This window comes from Pipra filicauda, unplaced genomic scaffold (assembly GCF_003945595.2).
Source record: "Pipra filicauda isolate LSUMZ 115617 unplaced genomic scaffold, ASM394559v2 scaffold35_size7292922_pilon, whole genome shotgun sequence".
Classification (NCBI taxonomy): domain Eukaryota; kingdom Metazoa; phylum Chordata; class Aves; order Passeriformes; family Pipridae; genus Pipra; species Pipra filicauda.
Genome location: NW_024104487.1, coordinates 6,114,177 through 6,120,966, shown reverse-complemented (window position 1 = coordinate 6,120,966; position 6,790 = coordinate 6,114,177).

The following is a 6,790-nucleotide window of genomic DNA, read 5'->3' as shown; positions in this document are numbered from 1 at the left end:
CCTGAAGAAAAATGTCAACTCACATTTTCTTTACAAAATTTTCTCATTGATAAGGAAGTTTTTGCTAACCTAAAATTAGCAAACTAATCTGATTGTCTCTTATTCCTGTTGTCTCCAAGTGTTTAATTAGTAGATCTGATCATCCTATCAACAGTTTGAGAGAAAACCAATTTTTTTGCTCTTTCAGCAGAGGTCAGTTTCTCAGCTTGGAGTTTAATTATTGAACTGAACTATTTGAAAATGTCAGAATAAGGCAGCATTTATTTTGTGTCTGCAGAAAGAACCAAAACCTGTATTCTAGCCTCAGCAACCTACGGTTTCAAACACTTACTTAGTGACTGCAGTGGTTTGACTACCAAATATAGACAACAATATAATAAACTTTTAAGAAATAAAAATAACTAGAAAGTAACTAAAATTAATTTTTACTAATTTCAGGGCTTAGTATATACTCCTATTTTAAAGGTGTTTTTTTAAGATGTATTTTCAGAAGAAAATATGTTTAATTTCAATTTTTAAAATAGTTTTAAATTACCTGGGGTTTATTCTGCTTTACCAGTACAAGCAAGCTTGATAAATAATTAATGGCATTGGAATGGGTTGCACAGGAAGGCGGTGGAGTCACTGTCCCTGGAGATGTTTAAGGAAAGGCTGGATGTGGCACTTAGTGCCATGGTCTAGTTAACAAGGTGGTGTTGGGTCAAAGGTTGGACTCGATGATCTCAGAGGTCTTTCCCAACCTCATTGATTCTGTGATTCTGTAATTCATCAGAATTGTTTTTTCATTATCACACAGACCAAGAAAGAAGAAGAAAACAAGCCAAGTCTTAATTATGGCTAGTCACATAAAATACACACATAGTTTATGTACTAACATTTAGGTTGGCACTGATCTTATGGTTTGCCTTCTTTAGAATTAAGTTGAAATTCAGGGTAATATATTAACAGTGACAGAAGACTTTGAAGTTTTCTAATATAACAGCAAAACAAGAAAACCCTTGGCTTGATTTCAGAAATAAACCCAGCCTGCACTTGTTCTTATTTTCAAGGGGAGGAGGAGGGATCCTTAGTGTTGCTGTGCAGACATGTTCTTACCTACAATGAAAACACTAAATCTGACACAGGGGACTGGCCACTGCAGATGGCAGGTAAAAGAAATATCCCTCAGTGTTGACACAGGAGGCATGTATGGGATTTGGCTTTCCCTGCAGTAACATTAGAGGCTGAGTTCTCCTCCAGAACCACTGCACTAAGATCCCAAGGACACAAGGCGGAAGCATCCAAGTGGATGTCAGCCCCAGAGGTGTGGTCCCACCTGAAAAGCTGTTAAGATCTCTTTGACACGGGTACACCCACTGTGTCTCCCTGAAAGCATAGTTATTGTTATCAAGAGAACTTCATTTTGCAGCACTCTGTACACCACTGACTGCCTGCCCCCTTGCACCAGAGGCTGTGCTGAGGTTAGCAAGATCTTTGTTCTGCCGCTGGGTTATTCTGCCACCAGAAAAGTTTGCAGGTTTCTCACAGTACAATAATAAACATGATCATATTCCTGGGGCCTCAGAATGTACCTTGTTGGATCTTCTGGGAGTCTGAAGCAGCAAGACATTTCCACCTGGGATGACAGCAGAGAGTGGGCCGAAAAAATAACTAGATGGAAAAAAAAGAGATGCTGTATAAAAGACCAAGGTACTGTTCAGAACTAGGTTCAGCAAAGACAGATTGCAACACAAAGTATTGAGGCAGGTGTCGTCCCAGAAAAAAAAAAGGAGTAAATTTCAAGGTGGTCAACAGCAGCAAGCACCAAGGCACACTTGCCATATGGACCCTTATGTAGCGTGGGAAGTACCTTCCAAGTGCTGCACAAGCTCCCAAATGTACAAGAGCCTTTTAGTGTTCTATTCATGCTGGAGACCTTCATGGTGCTGAGGGCAATTAGTGGTTTCAGTCCTCATTATTAGGGATTGGGGCATATTTGGTACATACTCACAGTGGATCTTCTGGTTTAGTTTATTCTAAGCAATCCAGCTCAGCCAAACTGCAAACACTCTATGACATAAAGAAATGCACGATAAATTTTGACAACTAGGAGATCTGCTTCAAAGTACTGTCCTTCTTCAAAGTGGGCTGACAGTGAATCCACTAAATGACACATTGCTCAGCCTGGATCTTCCTTCCACCCAGACCATCATGCTGGTCCTGCCACATGGTAGGATGTCATGGCGTACAAGGAGGAGGAGGGACATTGTTTCATGTACAACACCACACAAAGGCTTAACTCCTAATTTCATCCACTGTGAGATGGGAGCCCTTCACATCAAGGCTAGATGTGTCTCTTTTGGAAGAGGTAACATTCATTCTGACATTTCCTGAACTGATCTTTCAGAAGCCATTCATAATATTTGTGTGTGCAATTAAACCCATTTGCACAATTCCACAAAAGCATAGGGATGCTGATCTAAAGAAAATCCTCTTTTCTTACATATCATGGCTAGGCTTCGCGAACGAAGATTTGGGAAGGCTCTATCCACATTTGTTACAGGCACGCTGGTGGCTTATGAGGCCAATACGTGACAGACAAATCCGATTGCAAAAGGCACAGCAGAAAGACTCCTTAGATGGTGTATTCTGCAATACACGGTTCTTTCTGCGTTGCCTTTTCTCCTCAAGGGTGATCCTGCGTGTGTTCTCAAAGGAGACAGCTGCGTTATAGATGGTGTGTCTCCAGGCCTCCCGATTTGAGGCCAGAGTAGACCAGTTATGGTGATCAATATGGCCAAGGCTGAGATGTTGTTTCAGGGAGTCCTTGTATCTTTTCTTCGGGGCTCCTCTCATGCGGCAGCCAGTGGCAAGTTCACCGTAAAGCAAGATCTTAGGGAGGCGGTGGTCCTTCATCCTGGAGACATGACCTGCCCAACGCAGCTGTGTTCTCATCAGCATGGCCTCGATACTTGTGATAGCTGCTTGCTCTAGAACAGATGTATTGGTCACATAGTCTGACCAGTGGATGTTTAGAATTGTACGGAGGCAGCGTTGATGGAAGCGTTCTAAGAGACGCAGGTGGTGGCGGTAGATGACCCATGATTCAGATCCATATAAGAGAGTAGACAACACTATGGCTTTGTAAACACTGATCTTGGTGCTTTTCTTCAAGTGTTTATTACGCCATACTCTTTTATGGAGTTTTCCAAAAGCACTATATGCCTTTGCTAATCTGTTGTCTATCTCTCCGTCAATCTTACCATCTGAGGAGATGAGGCTACCGAGGTAATTAAACTGTTGGACTGATTTGAGCTCTGATTGACCAATGGTGATGTGGGGATGATGGGGGACATCCTGAGGTGCAGGCTGATGGAGGACCTCTGTCTTCTTTAAGCTGACCTCCAGACCAAAGAGCTCAGCAGCATCTGCAAAGCAGGATGTTAAACGCTGCAGAGCTGCTTCTGTGTGGGCAACAAGGGCGGCGTCATCAGCATAAAGCAGCTCCCGGACAAGATGGTTTAAGGTCTTGGTGTGGGCCTTCAGTCGCCTTAGATTGAATAGACTTCCATCAGTACGGTATCGAATGTAGATACCGTCCTGATCATTGAGGTCTGCTGTGGCCCTTTGGAGCATCATGCTAAAGAAGACGGTGAATAGGGTAGGAGCGAGAACGCAGCCTTGTTTCACACCATTCTTAATTAAAAAGGGCTCAGAAAGTGCATTGCCATATCTGACTTGGCCATGCTGATCCTCATGGAGTGAGATAATCATTTTGAGGAATTTAGGGGGACAACCTAAACGTTCCAAAATCTGCCACAGACCTTTTCTGCTCACAGTGTCAAAAGCCTTGGTGAGGTCGACAAAGGTTACATAGAGACCTTTGTTCTGTTCCCTACACTTCTCTTGCAGTTGTCTGAGGACAAATACCATGTCTGTGGTGCTCCTGTTGGCTCTGAAACCACACTGACTTTCAGGAAGGATACCTTCTGCTATAGTGGGTATTAGTCTGTTCAAGAGTATTCTTGCCAGGATTTTGCCAGCAATGGAGAGCAGAGTAATACCACGATAGTTTGAGCAGTCAGATTTAATTCCTTTCTTCTTATACAAGGTGATGATGACTGCATCACGAAGGTCAGATGGTAGTTCGCCGAGTTCCCAACAGCGCACCACGAACTCATGGAATTTGGTGTGGAGTGCAGGGCCCCCATGTTTCCAGATTTCAGGTGGAATTCCATCAATCCCAGCTGCCTTGCCGATTTTCACCTGCTGTATGGCCTTGAGGGTTTCTCCTAAAGTGGGGGCAGTATCCAATTCATATTTTACTGGTTGTTGTGTGATGGACTGAATTGCTGAGTCTTGGACTGTGCGGTTGGTACTGAATAGAGTCTGAAAGTGTTCAGACCATCGATTCAGAATGGAGGTTTTATCTGTCAGAAGTGTTTGACCATCAGCGCTGAGTAGAGGGCTTTGTACCTGGTATGTAGGCCCGTATGCTGTTTTCAAGGCCTCATAGAAACCTCTGTGATCACCTGTGTCTGCACATAATTGAGTTTTTTCAGCTAGATCAATCCACCATTTGTTCTGGATGTCACGGAGTTTCTGTTGGAGTTTGCTGCACGCAAGACGAAAGGCTGTTTTTCTTGCGTGACAGGATGGCAGTGCAAGGTGTGCTTGGTGGGCGGTTCTCTTCTTCCTCAACAAGTCTTGGATTTCTTGGTTGTTTTCGTCAAACCAATCCTTGTTCTTCTTGAGGGAGAACCCTAAGGATTCTTCGGAGGATTGCAGGATGCTGTTTTTAATATGATGCCAGATTGTTTCAGGAGAGGAATCTGCAGAAACTGTGGGAATGTTATCGAGCTTAGTTTGAAGGTTTGCCTGGAAACTGTCTCTTACTGTGGCTGATTGGAGATTGTTAACTTGGAGTTTTCTCCTTGGGATGCTGCCCCTTTTTGGTTTGATTTTGATCTTGAAATTGAGTTTACAGCGCACCAGCCGATGGTCTGTTTGGCATTCTGCGCTGGGCATCACGCGGGTATGATGGACATCGCGGACATCTCTCCGTCGCACCAGGACATAATCGATGAGGTGCCAATGCTTAGAACGGGGGTGCATCCAGGTTGTCTTCAGACTATCTTTCTGCTGAAAGATAGTATTAGTGATGGTGAGTTGTTGCTCTGCACAGAATTCTAGCAGAAGTCGACCATTATCATTGCAGTTTCCAACACCATGCTTGCCTAATACACCTTTCCAAACTTCAAAATTCTTGCCTACTCTGGCGTTGAAATCACCAAGGATAATGATCTTATCGTCTGCAGGGACCTTTTGGGTAAGGAGGCGCAGGTCAGTGTAAAATTTATCTTTTTCAGCAGGGTCAGCTTGGAGAGTTGGGGCATATATACTAAAGATGACAACATGTTGCTTGTTGTTTAGTGGAAGGCGTAGGGAGATAATGCGGTCAGAGTGACCTGTCGGCAGATTTTCGAGTTTAGGAACAATAGAGTTTTTGATCATGAAGCCGACTCCTGAGAGGTGTTTTTCGGTTCTGGGCTTGCCTGACCAAAAGAGTGTGTAACCGGCACCATGTTCTCTGAGGCTGCCTTCTTCATGAAGGCGAACTTCACTGAGAGCGGCAATGTCGATGTTGAGACGAGCCAGCTCATGGGCAATTAGGGCAGACCGACGCTCAGGACGTCCGCTATCTGCAGAATCGAGCATGGTTCTGATGTTCCAACATGCTAGAGTTAATTTAGGTACACCTTTGGAGGCAGGTGCGTGCCTTTGACTTTTCTTTGTGCGACCGCATTGGAGGAAGATGCCCGTTGGCCTGCGGTTAACCAACCGGGTGAAAGTGGAGATGAGCTTTGTTTAGGCCACCTTTTCTAGGCCCCTCTCCGAGTGGAGCAAGCAGTGCTGTCCTTGGAAAGGCTGCTTGGTCGTTCAGGGTGCTGCCTCAAGAGACTGTCATCTCCGGTCAGTCTCAAATGACCAATATCCTGAACCGCCTGCATGCAGGGTTGAGTCTGCGGCTCCCAGTGCATCTTTCACCTGCCGTTTCGACCCTCGCCCGTCGCTACAGGACTTTTTGCATGTGGGTAAAGCCTTCAAGCCTGCGCAATGGATTTTTTAGGTGAGATGCAGTATGCGCGGAACTGAACCCACCCTTTAATCCCGAGGTTCATCTGCCAGGGCCGAGCGAGCTTGGACGGTGGCAGTGAGGTCCTCAGGATGTAGGTTTGATTAGAGTGACCTTCTCTTAGATGGATGGCCTTACAGGGCTAAGCGAGCTCCATCAGCCCGGGTTTGGAATTAGAGTTGACCTTCTCCTAGGATGACTGCCAGAAGGCTAATGAGCTCATCCTGCCCACAGATTTGTTGTATCCGACCCTGTAGTTTTGACCTGTCTGGCATGGGTGACCCTACTGAAGGCATGTACCATCGCCAGCGTAGCTCGCAACCACATAGGGGTATACAGGTTGCATTCTTACTATTAAAAATGATTAGGCCAAGTCTTACACTACCTAGGTTTCTGCCATCTGTCTATATTCAATCCCAGGGAAGCACCCATGAACAGCCCTTTGTCCTGACCAACCTTACAGTATGTAACAGATAAATCCAGGACATACCAAACCTGGGCAGTAGCCACGGGTGAACCAAAAACAAACAAACGAGCGAAACTGTTCTGGCCACCGTACCCATCTAGGGCTCGAGGCCCTCTCTAGGCCCCAGTCCGACCAAGAACTCCAAGCCCCAGAGGAAACTATTAACCACTCTGATCTTGTCCTCCCCCCACCGTGTTTCCTCATATCTT